At 44.0% G+C, this 14,597-nt stretch overlaps 18 non-coding genes across 18 annotated transcripts; all 18 read left to right on the top strand.

Moving 5' to 3' along the window:
* The first annotated feature begins 163 nt into the window (after nucleotides 1–163).
* Nucleotides 164–234, top strand: trnag-ccc (transfer RNA glycine (anticodon CCC)). Its single transcript has one exon. It is a non-coding gene; the product is annotated as a tRNA-Gly (tRNA).
* Nucleotides 235–746: 512 nt separating this feature from the next.
* Nucleotides 747–817, top strand: trnag-ccc (transfer RNA glycine (anticodon CCC)). The gene has a single exon. It is a non-coding gene; the product is annotated as a tRNA-Gly (tRNA).
* A 223-nt stretch (nucleotides 818–1,040) lies between these two features.
* trnag-gcc (transfer RNA glycine (anticodon GCC)) lies at nucleotides 1,041–1,111 on the top strand. The gene has a single exon. It is a non-coding gene; the product is annotated as a tRNA-Gly (tRNA).
* Nucleotides 1,112–1,329: 218 nt separating this feature from the next.
* trnag-ccc (transfer RNA glycine (anticodon CCC)) lies at nucleotides 1,330–1,400 on the top strand. The gene has a single exon. It is a non-coding gene; the product is annotated as a tRNA-Gly (tRNA).
* Nucleotides 1,401–1,796: 396 nt separating this feature from the next.
* Nucleotides 1,797–1,867, top strand: trnag-ccc (transfer RNA glycine (anticodon CCC)). Its single transcript has one exon. It is a non-coding gene; the product is annotated as a tRNA-Gly (tRNA).
* Nucleotides 1,868–2,669: 802 nt separating this feature from the next.
* Nucleotides 2,670–2,740, top strand: trnag-gcc (transfer RNA glycine (anticodon GCC)). The gene has a single exon. It is a non-coding gene; the product is annotated as a tRNA-Gly (tRNA).
* A 223-nt stretch (nucleotides 2,741–2,963) lies between these two features.
* On the top strand, nucleotides 2,964–3,034 carry trnag-ccc (transfer RNA glycine (anticodon CCC)). Its single transcript has one exon. It is a non-coding gene; the product is annotated as a tRNA-Gly (tRNA).
* Nucleotides 3,035–4,684: 1,650 nt separating this feature from the next.
* On the top strand, nucleotides 4,685–4,755 carry trnag-ccc (transfer RNA glycine (anticodon CCC)). The gene has a single exon. It is a non-coding gene; the product is annotated as a tRNA-Gly (tRNA).
* Nucleotides 4,756–6,140: 1,385 nt separating this feature from the next.
* trnag-ccc (transfer RNA glycine (anticodon CCC)) lies at nucleotides 6,141–6,211 on the top strand. Its single transcript has one exon. It is a non-coding gene; the product is annotated as a tRNA-Gly (tRNA).
* A 507-nt stretch (nucleotides 6,212–6,718) lies between these two features.
* On the top strand, nucleotides 6,719–6,789 carry trnag-ccc (transfer RNA glycine (anticodon CCC)). Its single transcript has one exon. It is a non-coding gene; the product is annotated as a tRNA-Gly (tRNA).
* A 223-nt stretch (nucleotides 6,790–7,012) lies between these two features.
* Nucleotides 7,013–7,084, top strand: trnag-ccc (transfer RNA glycine (anticodon CCC)). The gene has a single exon. It is a non-coding gene; the product is annotated as a tRNA-Gly (tRNA).
* A 786-nt stretch (nucleotides 7,085–7,870) lies between these two features.
* Nucleotides 7,871–7,941, top strand: trnag-ccc (transfer RNA glycine (anticodon CCC)). Its single transcript has one exon. It is a non-coding gene; the product is annotated as a tRNA-Gly (tRNA).
* A 214-nt stretch (nucleotides 7,942–8,155) lies between these two features.
* Nucleotides 8,156–8,226, top strand: trnag-ccc (transfer RNA glycine (anticodon CCC)). The gene has a single exon. It is a non-coding gene; the product is annotated as a tRNA-Gly (tRNA).
* Nucleotides 8,227–8,449: 223 nt separating this feature from the next.
* On the top strand, nucleotides 8,450–8,520 carry trnag-ccc (transfer RNA glycine (anticodon CCC)). Its single transcript has one exon. It is a non-coding gene; the product is annotated as a tRNA-Gly (tRNA).
* Nucleotides 8,521–9,905: 1,385 nt separating this feature from the next.
* On the top strand, nucleotides 9,906–9,976 carry trnag-ccc (transfer RNA glycine (anticodon CCC)). Its single transcript has one exon. It is a non-coding gene; the product is annotated as a tRNA-Gly (tRNA).
* Nucleotides 9,977–11,066: 1,090 nt separating this feature from the next.
* On the top strand, nucleotides 11,067–11,137 carry trnag-ccc (transfer RNA glycine (anticodon CCC)). The gene has a single exon. It is a non-coding gene; the product is annotated as a tRNA-Gly (tRNA).
* Nucleotides 11,138–12,522: 1,385 nt separating this feature from the next.
* trnag-ccc (transfer RNA glycine (anticodon CCC)) lies at nucleotides 12,523–12,594 on the top strand. The gene has a single exon. It is a non-coding gene; the product is annotated as a tRNA-Gly (tRNA).
* Nucleotides 12,595–13,394: 800 nt separating this feature from the next.
* Nucleotides 13,395–13,465, top strand: trnag-ccc (transfer RNA glycine (anticodon CCC)). The gene has a single exon. It is a non-coding gene; the product is annotated as a tRNA-Gly (tRNA).
* The last annotated feature ends 1,132 nt before the right edge of the window (nucleotides 13,466–14,597 follow it).

The following is a 14,597-nucleotide window of genomic DNA, read 5'->3' as shown; positions in this document are numbered from 1 at the left end:
TGCAGTGTGGTCATCTGCTTTGCTCTGATTTTTTCCGTTTTGATATGTGGGACGTGATTTCATGAAACTTAACATTTCAAAACTTGGTTTGCACTTAATCCATGTACAAAACAAGTATGGTGAGTTAGGCAGCTAGGGCTACTAGATGAGCCCTTAGATGCAAGCATTGGTGGTTCAGTGTTAGAATTCTCGCCTCCCACGCGGGAGACCCGGGTCCGATTCCCGGCTAATGCAAGTGTGGCATGTCCATTATGCTTCTGTTGTAAAAATGCTCCATGACGCAGTTGTATGGGATGCAGTGTGGTCAGCTGCTCTGATTTATTCCGTTTTGATACGTGGGACGTGATTTCATGAAACTTAACATTTCAAAACTTGATTTGTCCTTAATCCATGTACAATGCATGTATGGAAAGTTAGGCAGCTAACGCTTTTAGATGAATTCTTAAAAGCAAGCATTGATGGTTCAGTGGTAGAATTCTCGCCTCCCACGCTGGAGACCCGGGTCTGATTCCCGGCCAATGCAAGTGTGGCATGTCCATTATGCTACTGTTGTAAAAATGCTCCATGACGCAGTTATATGGGATGCAGTGTGGTCAGCTGCTTTGCTCTTATTTTTTCCGTTTTGATATGTGGGACGTGATTTCATGAAACTTAACATTTCAAAACTTGGTTTGCACTTAATCCATGTACAAAACAAGTATGGTGAGTTAGGCAGCTACGGCTACTAGATGAGCCCTTAGATGCAAGCATTGGTGGTTCAGTGGTAGAATTCTCGCCTCCCACGCGGGAGACCCGGGTCCGATTCCCGGCCAATGCAAGTGTGGCATGTCCATTATGCTACTGTTGTAAAAATGCTCCATGACGCAGTTATATGGGATGCAGTGTGGTCATCTGTTTTGCTCTTATTTTTTCCGTTTTGATATGTGGGACGTGATTTCATGAAACTTAACATTTCAAAACTTGGTTTGTAATTAATCCATGTACAAAACAAGTATGGTGAGTTAGGCAGCTACGGCTACTAGATGAGCCCTTAGATGCAAGCATTGGTGGTTCAGTGTTAGAATTCTCGCCTCCCACGCGGGAGACCCGGGTCCGATTCCCGGCCATTGCAAGTATGGCATGTCCATTATGCTTCTGTTGTAAAAATGCTCCATGACGCAGTTGTATGGGATGCAGTGTGGTCAGCTGCTCTGATTTATTCCGTTTTGATATGTGGGACGTGATTTCATGAAACTTAACATTTCAAAACTTGGTTTGTAATTAATCCATGTACAAAACAAGTATGGTGAGTTAGGCAGCTAGGGCTATTAGATGAGTTCTTACAAGCAAGCATTGGTGGTTCAGTGGTAGAATTCTAGCCTCCCACGCGGGAGACCCGGGTCCGATTCCCGGCCAATGCAAGTGTGGCATGTCCATTATGCTACTATTGTAAAAATGCTCCATGACGCAGTTATATGGGATGCAGTGTGGTCAGCTGCTTTGCTCTGATTTTTTCGTTTTGATATGTGGGACGTGATTTCATGAAACTTAATATTTCAAAACTTGATTTTGACCCGGGTCCAATTCCCGGCCAATGCAAGTGTTGTTTGTCCGTTATGTGTTTCTTGTAAGAATGCTCCACGAGGCAGTTATATGGGATGCAGTGTGGTCAGCTGCTCTGATTTATTCCGTTTTGATATGTGGGACGTGATTTCATGAAACTTAACATTTCAAAACTTGGTTTGCACTTAATCCATGTACAAAACAAGTATGGTGAGTTAGGCAGCTAGGGCTACTAGATGAGCCCTTAAAAGCAAGCATTGGTGGTTCAGTGGTAGAATTCTCGCCTCCCACGCGGGAGACCCGGGTCCGATTCCCGGCCAATGCAAGTGTGGCATGTCCATTATGCTTCTGTTGTAAAAATGCTCAATGACGCAGTTATATGGGATGCAGTGTGGTCATCTGCTTTGCTCTGTTTTTTCGTTTTGATATGTGGGACGTAATTTCATGAAACTTAACATTTCAAAACTTGATTTGTCCTTAATCCATGTACAATGCATGTATGGAAAGTTAGGCAGCTAACGCTTTTAGATGAACTCTTAAAAGCAAGCATTGATGGTTCAGTGGTTGAATTCTCGCCTCCCACGCTGGAGACCCGGGTCCAATTCCCGGCCAATCCAAGTGTTGTTTGTCCTTTTATGTGTTTCTTGTAAGAATGCTCCACGAGGCAGTTATATGGGATGCAGTGTGGTCAGCTGCTCTGATTTATTCCGTTTTGATATGTGGGACATGATTTCATGAAACTTAACATTTCAAAACTTGGTTTGTTCTTAATCCATCTACAAAACAAGTATGGTGAGTTAGGCAGCTAGGGCTATTAGATGAGCACTTAGATGCAAGCATTGGTGGTTCAGTGGTAGAATTCTCGCCTGCCACGCGGGAGACCCGGGTCCGATTCCCGGCCATGCAAGTGTGGCTGGTCCATTATGCGTTTCCATAATAAATGCTCCATGAGGCAGTTGTATGGGATACAGTGTGGTCAGCTGCTTTGCTCTGCTTTTTTCATTTGATATGTGGGACGTGATTTCATGAAACGTAACGTTTCAAAACTTGGTTTGCACTTAATCCATGTTCAAAACAAGTATGGTGAGTTAGGCAGCTAGGGCTATTAGATGAGCACTTAGATGCAAGCATTGGTGGTTCAGTGGTAGAATTCTCGCCTTCCACGCGGGAGACCCGGGTCCGATTCCCGGCCAATGCAAGTGTGGCATGTCCATTATGCTACTGTTGTAAAAATGCTCCATGACGCAGTTATATGGGATGCAGTGTGGTCATCTGCTTTGCTCTGATTTTTTCCGTTTTGATATGTGGGACGTGATTTCATGAAACTTAACATTTCAAAACTTGGTTTGCACTTAATCCATGTACAAAACAAGTATGGTGAGTTAGGCAGCTAGGGCTACTAGATGAGCCCTTAGATGCAAGCATTGGTGGTTCAGTGTTAGAATTCTCGCCTCCCACGCGGGAGACCCGGGTCCGATTCCCGGCTAATGCAAGTGTGGCATGTCCATTATGCTTCTGTTGTAAAAATGCTCCATGACGCAGTTGTATGGGATGCAGTGTGGTCAGCTGCTCTGATTTATTCCGTTTTGATATGTGGGACGTGATTTCATGAAACTTAACATTTCAAAACTTGATTTGTCCTTAATCCATGTACAATGCATGTATGGAAAGTTAGGCAGCTAACGCTTTTAGATGAATTCTTAAAAGCAAGCATTGATGGTTCAGTGGTAGAATTCTCGCCTCCCACGCTGGAGACCCGGGTCCAATTCCCGGCCAATCCAAGTGTTGTTTGTCCGTTATGTGTTTCTTGTAAGAATGCTCCACGAGGCAGTTATTTGGGATGCAGTGTGGTCAGCTGCTCTGATTTATTCCGTTTTGATATGTGGGACGTGATTTCATGAAACTTAACATTTCAAAACTTGGTTTGTACTTAATTCATCTACAAAACAAGTATGGTGAGTTAGGCAGCTAGGGCTATTAGATGAGCACTTAGATGCAAGCATTGGTGGTTCAGTGGTAGAATTCTCGCCTGCCATGCGGGAGACCCGGGTCCGATTCCCGGCCAATGCAAGTGTGGCTGGTCCATTATGCGTTTCCATAATAAATGCTCCATGAGGCAGTTGTATGGGATACAGTGTGGTCAGCTGCTTTGCTCTGATTTTGATATGTGGGACGTGATTTCATGAAACTAAACATTTCAAAACTTGATTTGTCCTTAATCCATGTACAATGCATGTATGGAAAATTAGGCAGCTAAAGCTTTTAGATGAGTTCTTAAAAGCAAGCATTGGTGGTTCAGTGATAGAATTCTCGCCTGCCACGCGGGAGACCCGGGTCCGATTCCCGGCCAATGCAAGTGTGGCTTGTCAGTTATGCTACTATTGTAAAAATGCTCCATGACACAGTTATATGGGATGCAGTGTGGTCATCTGCTTTGCTCTGATTTTTTCGTTTTGATATGTGGGACGTGATTTCATGAAACTTAACATTTCAAAACTTGGTTTGTACTTAATCCATCTACAAAACAGGTATGGTGAGTTAGGCAGCTAGGGCTATTAGATGAGTTCTTAAAAGCAAGCATTGGTGGTTCAGTGGTAGAATTCTCGCCTGCCACGCTGGAGATCCGGGTCCGATTCCCGGCCAATGCAAGTATGGCTTGTCATTTATGCTACTATTGTAAAAATGCTCCACGACACAGTTATATGGGATGCAGTGTGGTCATCTGCTTTGCTCTGATTTTGATATGTGTGACGTGATTTCATGAAACTTAACATTTCAAAACTTGGTTTGCACTTAATCCATGTACAAAACAAGTATCGTGAGTTAGGCAGCTAGGGCTATTAGTTGAGCACTTAGTTGCAAGCATTGGTGGTTCAGTGGTAGAATTCTCGCCTGCCACGCGGGAGACCCGGGTCCGATTCCCGGCCAATGCAAGTGTGGCTGGTCCATTATGTGTTTCCATAATAAATGCTCCATGGGGCAGTAGTGTGGTCAGCTGCTTTGCTCTTATTTTTTCATTTGATATGTGGGACGTGATTTCATGAAACTTAACATTTCAAAACTTGGTTTGCACTTAATCCATGTTCAAAACAAGTATGGTGAGTTAGGCAGCTAGGGCTATTAGATGAGCACTTAGATGCAAGCATTGGTGGTTCAGTGGTAGAATTCTCGCCTCCCACGCGGGAGACCCGGGTCCGATTCCCGGCCAATGCAAGTGTGGCATGTCCATTATGCTACTGTTGTAAAAATGCTCCATGACGCAGTTATATGGGATGCAGTGTGGTCATCTGCTTTGCTCTGATTTTTTCCGTTTTGATATGTGGGACGTGATTTCATGAAACTTAACATTTCAAAACTTGGTTTGCACTTAATCCATGTACAAAACAACTATGGTGAGTTAGGCAGCTAGGGCTATTAGATGAGCACTTAGATGAAAGCATTGGTGGTTCAGTGGTAGAATTCTCGCCTCCCACGCGGGAGACCCGGGTCCGATTTCGGCCAATGCAAGTGTGGCATGTCCATTATGCTTCTGTTGTAAAAATGCTCCATGACGCAGTTATATGGGATGCAGTGTGGTCATCTGCTTTGCTCTGTTTTTTTCGTTTTGATATGTGGGACGTGATTTCATGAAACTAAACATTTCAAAACTTGATTTGTCCTTAATCCATGTACAATGCATGTATGGAAAGTTAGGCAGCTAACGCTTTTAGATGAATTCTTAAAAGCAAGCATTGGTGGTTCAGTGGTAGAATTCTCTCCTCCCACGCTGGAGACCCGGGTCCAATTCCCGGCCAATCCAAGTGTTGTTTGTCCGTTATGTGTTTCTTGTAAGAATGCTCCACGAGGCAGTTATATGGGATACAGTGTGGTCAGCTGCTTTGCTCTGATTTTGATATGTGGGACGTGATTTCATGAAACTAAACATTTCAAAACTTGATTTGTCCTTAATCCATGTACAATGCATGTATGGAAAGTTAGGCAGCTAACGCTTTTAGATGAGTTCTTAAAAGCAAGCATTGGTGGTTCAGTGGTAGAATTCTCGCCTGCCACGCGGGAGACCCGGGTCCGATTCCCGGCCAATGCAAGTGTGGCTTGTCAGTTATGCTACTATTGTAAAAATGCTCCATGACACAGTTATATGGGATGCAGTGTGGTCATCTTCTTTGCTCTGATTTTTTCGTGTTGATATGTGTGACGTGATTTCATGAAACTTAACATTTCAAAACTTGGTTTGTACTTAATCCATCTACAAAACAGGTATGGTGAGTTAGGCAGCTAGGGCTATTAGATGAGCACTTAGATGCAAGCATTGGTGGTTCAGTGGTAGAATTCTCGCCTGCCACGCGGGAGACCCGGGTCCGATTCCTGGCCAATGCAAGTGTGGCTGGTCCATTATGTGTTTCCATAATAAATGCTCCATGAGGCAGTAGTATGGCATACAGTGTGGTCAGCTGCTTTGCTCTTATTTTTTCATTTGATATGTGGGACGTGATTTCATGAAACTTAACATTTCAAAACTTGGTTTGCACTTAATCCATGTACAAATCAAGTATGGTGAGTTAGGCAGCTAGGGCTATTAGATGAGCACTTAGATGCAAGCATTGGTTGTTCAGTGGTAGAATTCTTGCCTCCCACGCGGGAGACCCGGGTCCGATTCCCGGCCAATGCAAGTGTGGCATGTCCATTATGCTTCTGTTGTAAAAATGCTCCATGACGCAGTTATATGGGATGCAGTGTGGTCATCTGCTTTGCTCTGTTTTTTTCGTTTTGATATGTGGGACGTGATTTCATGAAACTAAACATTTCAAAACTTGATTTGTCCTTAATCCATGTACAATGCATGTATGGAAAGTTAGGCAGCTAACGCTTTTAGATGAATTCTTAAAAGCAAGCATTGGTGGTTCAGTGGTAGAATTCTCTCCTCCCACGCTGGAGACCCGGGTCCAATTCCCGGCCAATCCAAGTGTTGTTTGTCCGTTATGTGTTTCTTGTAAGAATGCTCCACGAGGCAGTTATATGGGATACAGTGTGGTCAGCTGCTTTGCTCTGATTTTGATATGTGGGACGTGATTTCATGAAACTTAACATTTCAAAACTTGGTTTGCACTTAATCCATGTTCAAAACAAGTATGGTGAGTTAAGCAGCTAGGGCTATTAGATGAGCACTTAGATGCAAGCATTGGTGGTTCAGTGGTAGAATTCTCGCCTCCCACGCGGGAGACCCGGGTCCGATTCCCGGCCAATGCAAGTGTGGCATGTCCATTATGCTACTGTTGTAAAAATGCTCCATGACGCAGTTATATGGGATGCAGTGTGGTCATCTGCTTTGCTCTGATTTTTGCCATTTTGATATGTGGGACGTGATTTCATGAAACTTAACATTTCAAAACTTGGTTTGTACTTAATCCATCTACAAAACAAGTATGGTGAGTTAGGCAGCTAGGGCTATTAGATGAGCACTTAGATGCAAGCATTGGTGGTTCAGTGGTAGAATTCTCGCCTCCCACGCGGGAGACCCCGGGTCCGATTCCCGGCCAATGCAAGTGTGGCATGTCCATTATGCTTCTGTTGTAAAAATGCTCCATGACGCAGTTATATGGGATGCAGTGTGGTCATCTGCTTTGCTCTGTTTTTTTCGTTTTGATATGTGGGACGTGATTTCATGAAACTTAACATTTCAAAACTTGATTTGTCCTTAATCCATGTACAATGCATGTATGGAAAGTTAGGCAGCTAACGCTTTTAGATGAATTCTTAAAAGCAAGCATTGGTGGTTCAGTGGTAGAATTCTCTCCTCCCGCGCTGGAGACCCGGGTGCAATTCCCGGCCAATCCAAGGGTTTGTTTGTCCGTTATGTGTTTCTTGTAAGAATGCTCCACGAGGCAGTTATATGGGATACAGTGTGGTCAGCTGCTTTGCTCTGATTTTGATATGTGGGACGTGATTTCATGAAACTAAACATTTCAAAACTTGATTTGTCCTTAATCCATGGAAAGTTAGGCAGCTAACGCTTTTAGATGAGTTCTTAAAAGCAAGCATTGGTGGTTCAGTGGTAGAATTCTCGCCTGCCACGCGGGAGACCCGGGTCCGATTCCCGGCCAATGCAAGTGTGGCTGGTCCATTATGCGTTTCCATAATAAATGCTCCATGAGGCAGTTGTATGGGATACAGTGTGGTCAGCTGCTTTGCTCTGCTTTTTTCATTTGATATGTGGGACGTGATTTCATGAAACTTAACATTTCAAAACTTGATTTGTCCTTAATCCATGTGCAAAACAAGTATGGTGAGTTAGGCAGCTAGGGGCTACTAGATGAGCCCTTAGATGCAAGCATTGGTGGTTCAGTGGTAGAATTCTCGCCTCCCATGCGGGAGACCCGGGTCCAATTCCCGGCCAATGTAGGTGTTGTTTCTCCGTTATGTGTTTCTTGTAAGAATGCTCCACGAGGCAGATGTATGGGATGCAGTGTGGTCAACTGCTTTGCTCTGATTTTGATATGTGGGACGTGATTTCATGAAACTTAACATTTCAAAACTTGGTTTGCACTTAATCCATGTTCAAAACAAGTATGGTGAGTTAGGCAGCTAGGGCTATTAGATGAGCACTTAGATGCAAGCATTGGTGGTTCAGTGGTAGAATTCTCGCCTCCCACGCGGGAGACCCGGGTCCGATTCCCGGCCAATGCAAGTGTGGCATGTCCATTATGCTACTGTTGTAAAAATGCTCCATGACGCAGTTATATGGGATGCAGTGTGGTCATCTGCTTTGCTCTGATTTTTTCCGTTTTGATATGTGGGACGTGATTTCATGAAACTTAACATTTCAAAACTTGGTTTGCACTTAATCCATGTACAAAACAACTATGGTGAGTTAGGCAGCTAGGGCTATTAGATGAGCACTTAGATGCAAGCATTGGTGGTTCAGTGGTAGAATTCTCGCCTCCCACGCGGGAGACCCGTGTCCGATTCCCGGCCAATGCAAGTGTGGCATGTCCATTATGCTTCTGTTGTAAAAATGCTCCATGACGCAGTTATATGGGATGCAGTGTGGTCATCTGCTTTGCTCTGTTTTTTTTGTTTTGATATGTGGGACGTGATTTCATGAAACTAAACATTTCAAAACTTGATTTGTCCTTAATCCATGTACAATGCATGTATGGAAAGTTAGGCAGCTAACGCTTTTAGATGAATTCTTAAAAGCAAGCATTGGTGGTTCAGTGGTAGAATTCTCTCCTCCCACGCTGGAGACCCGGGTCCGATTCCCGGCCAATCCAAGTGTTGTTTGTCCGTTATGTGTTTCTTGTAAGAATGCTCCACGAGGCAGTTATATGGGATACAGTGTGGTCAGCTGCTTTGCTCTGATTTTGATATGTGGGACGTGATTTCATGAAACTAAACATTTCAAAACTTGATTTGTCCTTAATCCATGTACAATGCATGTATGGAAAGTTAGGCAGCTAACGCTTTTAGATGAGTTCTTAAAAGCAAGCATTGGTGGTTCAATGGTAGAATTCTCGCCTGCCACGCGGGAGACCCGGGTCCGATTCCCGGCCAATGCAAGTGTGGCTTGTCAGTTATGCTACTATTGTAAAAATGCTCCATGACACAGTTATATGGGATGCAGTGTGGTCATCTGCTTTGCTCTGATTTTTTCGTGTTGATATGTGTGACGTGATTTCATGAAACTTAACATTTCAAAACTTGGTTTGTACTTAATCCATCTACAAAACAGGTATGGTGAGTTAGGCAGCTAGGGCTATTAGATGAGCACTTAGATGCAAGCATTGGTGGTTCAGTGGTAGAATTCTCGCCTGCCACGCGGGAGACCCGGGTCCGATTCCCGGCCAATGCAAGTGTGGCTGGTCCATTATGCGTTTCCATAATAAATGCTCCATGAGGCAGTTGTATGGGATACAGTGTGGTCAGCTGCTTTGCTCTGCTTTTTTCATTTGATATGTGGGACGTGATTTCATGAAACTAAACATTTCAAAACTTGATTTGTCCTTAATCCATGTACAATGCATGTATGGAAAGTTAGGCAGCTAACGCTTTTAGATGAGTTCTTAAAAGCAAGCATTGGTGGTTCAGTGGTAGAATTCTCGCCTGCCACGCGGGAGACCCGGGTCCGATTCCCGGCCAATGCAAGTGTGGCTGGTCCATTATGCGTTTCCATAATAAATGCTCCATGAGGCAGTTGTATGGGATACAGTGTGGTCAGCTGCTTTGCTCTGCTTTTTTCATTTGATATGTGGGACGTGATTTCATGAAACTTAACATTTCAAAACTTGATTTGTCCTTAATCCATGTGCAAAACAAGTATGGTGAGTTAGGCAGCTAGGGGCTACTAGATGAGCCCTTAGATGCAAGCATTGGTGGTTCAGTGGTAGAATTCTCGCCTCCCATGCGGGAGACCCGGGTCCAATTCCCGGCCAATGTAGGTGTTGTTTCTCCGTTATGTGTTTCTTGTAAGAATGCTCCACGAGGCAGTTGTATGGGATGCAGTGTGGTCAACTGCTTTGCTCTGATTTTGATATGTGGGACGTGATTTCATGAAACTTAACATTTCAAAACTTGGTTTGCACTTAATCCATGTTCAAAACAAGTATGGTGAGTTAGGCAGCTAGGGCTATTAGATGAGCACTTAGATGCAAGCATTGGTGGTTCAGTGGTAGAATTCTCGCCTGCCACGCGGGAGACCCGGGTCCGATTCCCGGCCAATGCAAGTGTGGCTGGTCCATTATGTGTTTCCATAATAAATGCTCCATGAGGCAGTAGTATGGCATACAGTGTGGTCAGCTGCTTTGCTCTTATTTTTTCATTTGATATGTGGGACGTGATTTCATGAAACTTAACATTTCAAAACTTGATTTGTCCTTAATCCATGTACAATGCATGTATGGAAAGTTAGGCAGCTAACGCTTTTAGATGAGTTCTTAAAAGCAAGCATTGGTGGTTCAGTGGTAGAATTCTCGCCTGCCACGCGGGAGACCCGGGTCCGATTCCCGGCCAATGCAAGTGTGGCTGGTCCATTATGCGTTTCCATAATAAATGCTCCATGAGGCAGTTGTATGGGATACAGTGTGGTCAGCTGCTTTGCTCTGCTTTTTTCATTTGATATGTGGGACGTGATTTCATGAAACTAAACATTTCAAAACTTGATTTGTCCTTAATCCATGTACAATGCATGTATGGAAAGTTAGGCAGCTAACGCTTTTAGATGAGTTCTTAAAAGCAAGCATTGGTGGTTCAGTGGTAGAATTCTCGCCTGCCACGCGGGAGACCCGGGTCCGATTCCCGGCCAATGCAAGTGTGGCTGGTCCATTATGCGTTTCCATAATAAATGCTCCATGAGGCAGTTGTATGGGATACAGTGTGGTCAGCTGCTTTGCTCTGCTTTTTTCATTTGATATGTGGGACGTGATTTCATGAAACTTAACATTTCAAAACTTGGTTTGCACTTAATCCATGTACAAAACAAGTATGGTGAGTTAGGCAGCTAGGGCTATTAGATGAGCACTTAGATGCAAGCATTGGTGGTTCAGTGGTAGAATTCTCGCCTCCCACGCGGGAGACCCGGGTCCGATTCCCGGCCAATGCAAGTGTGGCATGTCCATTATGCTTCTGTTGTAAAAATGCTCCATGACGCAGTTATATGGGATGCAGTGTGGTCATCTGCTTTGCTCTGTTTTTTTCGTTTTGATATGTGGGACGTGATTTCATGAAACTAAACATTTCAAAACTTGATTTGTCCTTAATACATGTACAATGCATGTATGGAAAGTTAGGCAGCTAACGCTTTTAGATGAATTCTTAAAAGCAAGCATTGGTGGTTCAGTGGTAGAACTCTCTCCTCCCACGCTGGAGACCCGGGTCCGATTCCCGGCCAATCCAAGTGTTGTTTGTCCGTTATGTGTTTCTTGTAAGAATGCTCCACGAGGCAGTTATATGGGATACAGTGTGGTCAGCTGCTTTGCTCTGATTTTGATATGTGGGACGTGATTTCATGAAACTAAACATTTCAAAACTTGATTTGTCCTTAATCCATGTACAATGCATGTATGGAAAGTTAGGCAGCTAACGCTTTTAGATGAGTTCTTAAAAGCAAACATTGGTGGTTCAGTGGTAGAATTCTCGCCTGCCACGCGGGAGACCCGGGTCCGATTCCCGGCCAATGCAAGTGTGGCTTGTCAGTTATGCTACTATTGTAAAAATGCTCCATGACACAGTTATATGGGATGCAGTGTGGTCATCTGCTTTGCTCTGATTTTTTCGTGTTGATATGTGTGACGTGATTTCATGAAACTTAACATTTCAAAACTTGGTTTGTACTTAATCCATCTACAAAACAGGTATGGTGAGTTAGGCAGCTAGGGCCATTAGATGAGCACTTAGATGCAAGCATTGATGGTTCAGTGGTAGAATTCTCGGCTGCCACGCGGGAGACCCGGGTCCGATTCCCGGCCAATGCAAGTGTGGCTGGTCCATTATGTGTTTCCATAATAAATGCTCCATGAGGCAGTAGTATGGCATACAGTGTGGTCAGCTGCTTTGCTCTTATTTTTTCATTTGATATGTGGGACGTGATTTCATGAAACTTAACATTTCAAAACTTGGTTTGCACTTAATCCATGTTCAAAACAAGTATGGTGAGTTAGGCAGCTAGGGCTATTAGATGAGCACTTAGATGCAAGCATTGGTGGTTCAGTGGTAGAATTCTCGCCTGCCACGCGGGAGACCCGGGTCCGATTCCCGGCCAATGCAAGTGTGGCTGGTCCATTATGCTACTATTGTAAAAATGCTCCATGACGCAGTTATATGGGATGCAGTGTGGTCAGCTGCTTTGCTCTGATTTTTTCGTTTTGATATGTGGGACGTGATTTCATGAAACTAAACATTTCAAAACTTGGTTTGCACTTAATCCATGTACAAAACAAGTATGGTGAGTTAGGCAGCTAGGGCTACTAGATGAGCCCTTAGATGCAAGCATTGGTGGTTCAGTGGTAGAATTCTCGCCTCCCACGCGGGAGACCCCGGGTCCGATTCCCGGCCAATGCAAGTGTGGCATGTCCATTATGCTTCTGTTGTAAAAATGCTCCATGACGCAGTTATATGGGATGCAGTGTGGTCATCTGCTTTGCTCTGTTTTTTTCGTTTTGATATGTGGGACGTGATTTCATGAAACTTAACATTTCAAAACTTGATTTGTCCTTAATCCATGTACAATGCATGTATGGAAAGTTAGGCAGCTAACGCTTTTAGATGAATTCTTAAAAGCAAGCATTGGTGGTTCAGTGGTAGAATTCTCTCCTCCCACGCTGGAGACCCGGGTCCAATTCCCAGCCAATCCAAGTGTTGTTTGTCCGTTATGTGTTTCTTGTAAGAATGCTCCACGAGGCAGTTATATGGGATACAGTGTGGTCAGCTGCTTTGCTCTGATTTTGATATGTGGGACCTGATTTCATGAAACTAAACATTTCAAAACTTGATTTGTCCTTAATCCATGTACAATGCATGTATGGAAAGTTAGGCAGCTAACGCTTTTAGATGAGCTCGTAAAAGCAAGCATTGGTGGTTCAGTGGTAGAATTCTCGCCTGCCACGCGGGAGACCCGGGTCCGATTCCCGGCCAATGCAAGTGTGGCTGGTCCATTATGCGTTTCCATAATAAATGCTCCATGAGGCAGTTGTATGGGATACAGTGTGGTCAGCTGCTTTGCTCTGCTTTTTTCATTTGATATGTGGGACGTGATTTCATGAAACTTAACATTTCAAAACTTGATTTGTCCTTAATCCATGTGCAAAACAAGTATGGTGAGTTAGGCAGCTAGGGGCTACTAGATGAGCCCTTAGATGCAAGCATTGGTGGTTCAGTGGTAGAATTCTCGCCTCCCATGCGGGAGACCCGGGTCCAATTCCCGGCCAATGTAGGTGTTGTTTCTCCGTTATGTGTTTCTTGTAAGAATGCTCCACGAGGCAGTTGTATGGGATGCAGTGTGGTCAACTGCTTTGCTCTGATTTTGATATGTGGGACGTGATTTCATGAAACTTAACATTTCAAAACTTGGTTTGCACTTAATCCATGTACAAAACAACTATGGTGAGTTAGGCAGCTAGGGCTATTAGATGAGCACTTAGATGCAAGCATTGGTGGTTTAGTGGTAGAATTCTCGCCTCCCACGCGGGAGACCGGTGTCCGATTCCCGGCCAATGCAAGTGTGGCATGTCCATTATGCTTCTGTTGTAAAAATGCTCCATGACGCAGTTATATGGGATGCAGTGTGGTCATCTGCTTTGCTCTGTTTTTTTCGTTTTGATATGTGGGACGTGATTTCATGAAACTAAACATTTCAAAACTTGATTTGTCCTTAATCCATGTACAATGCATGTATGGAAAGTTAGGCAGCTAACGCTTTTAGATGAATTCTTAAAAGCAAGCATTGGTGGTTCAGTGGTAGAATTCTCTCCTCCCACGCTGGAGACCCGGGTCCAATTCCCGGCCAATCCAAGTGTTGTTTGTCCGTTATTTGTTTCTTGTAAGAATGCTCCACGAGGCAGTTATATGGGATACAGTGTGGTCAGCTGCTTTGCTCTGATTTTGATATGTGGGACGTGATTTCATGAAACTAAACATTTCAAAACTTGATTTGTCCTTAATCCATGTACAATGCATGTATGGAAAGTTAGGCAGCTAACGCTTTTAGATGAATTCTTAAAAGCAAGCATTGGTGGTTCAGTGGTAGAATTCTCGCCTGCCACGCGGGAGACCCGGGTCCGATTCCCGGCCAATGCAAGTGTGGCTTGTCAGTTATGCTACTATTGTAAAAATGCTCCATGACACAGTTATATGGGATGCAGTGTGGTCATCTGCTTTGCTCTGATTTTTTTGTGTTGATATGTGTGACGTGATTTCATGAAACTTAACATTTCAAAACTTGGTTTGTACTTAATCCATCTACAAAACAGGTATGGTGAGTTAGGCAGCTAGGGCTATTAGATGAGCACTTAGATGCAAGCATTGGTGGTTCAGTGGTAGAATTCTCGCCTGCCATGCGGGAGACC

The sequence above is a fragment of the Misgurnus anguillicaudatus genome, chromosome 9 (genome assembly GCF_027580225.2).
Source record: "Misgurnus anguillicaudatus chromosome 9, ASM2758022v2, whole genome shotgun sequence".
NCBI classification, from domain to species: domain Eukaryota; kingdom Metazoa; phylum Chordata; class Actinopteri; order Cypriniformes; family Cobitidae; genus Misgurnus; species Misgurnus anguillicaudatus.
This window is presented reverse-complemented; position numbering and strand designations above follow the sequence as displayed.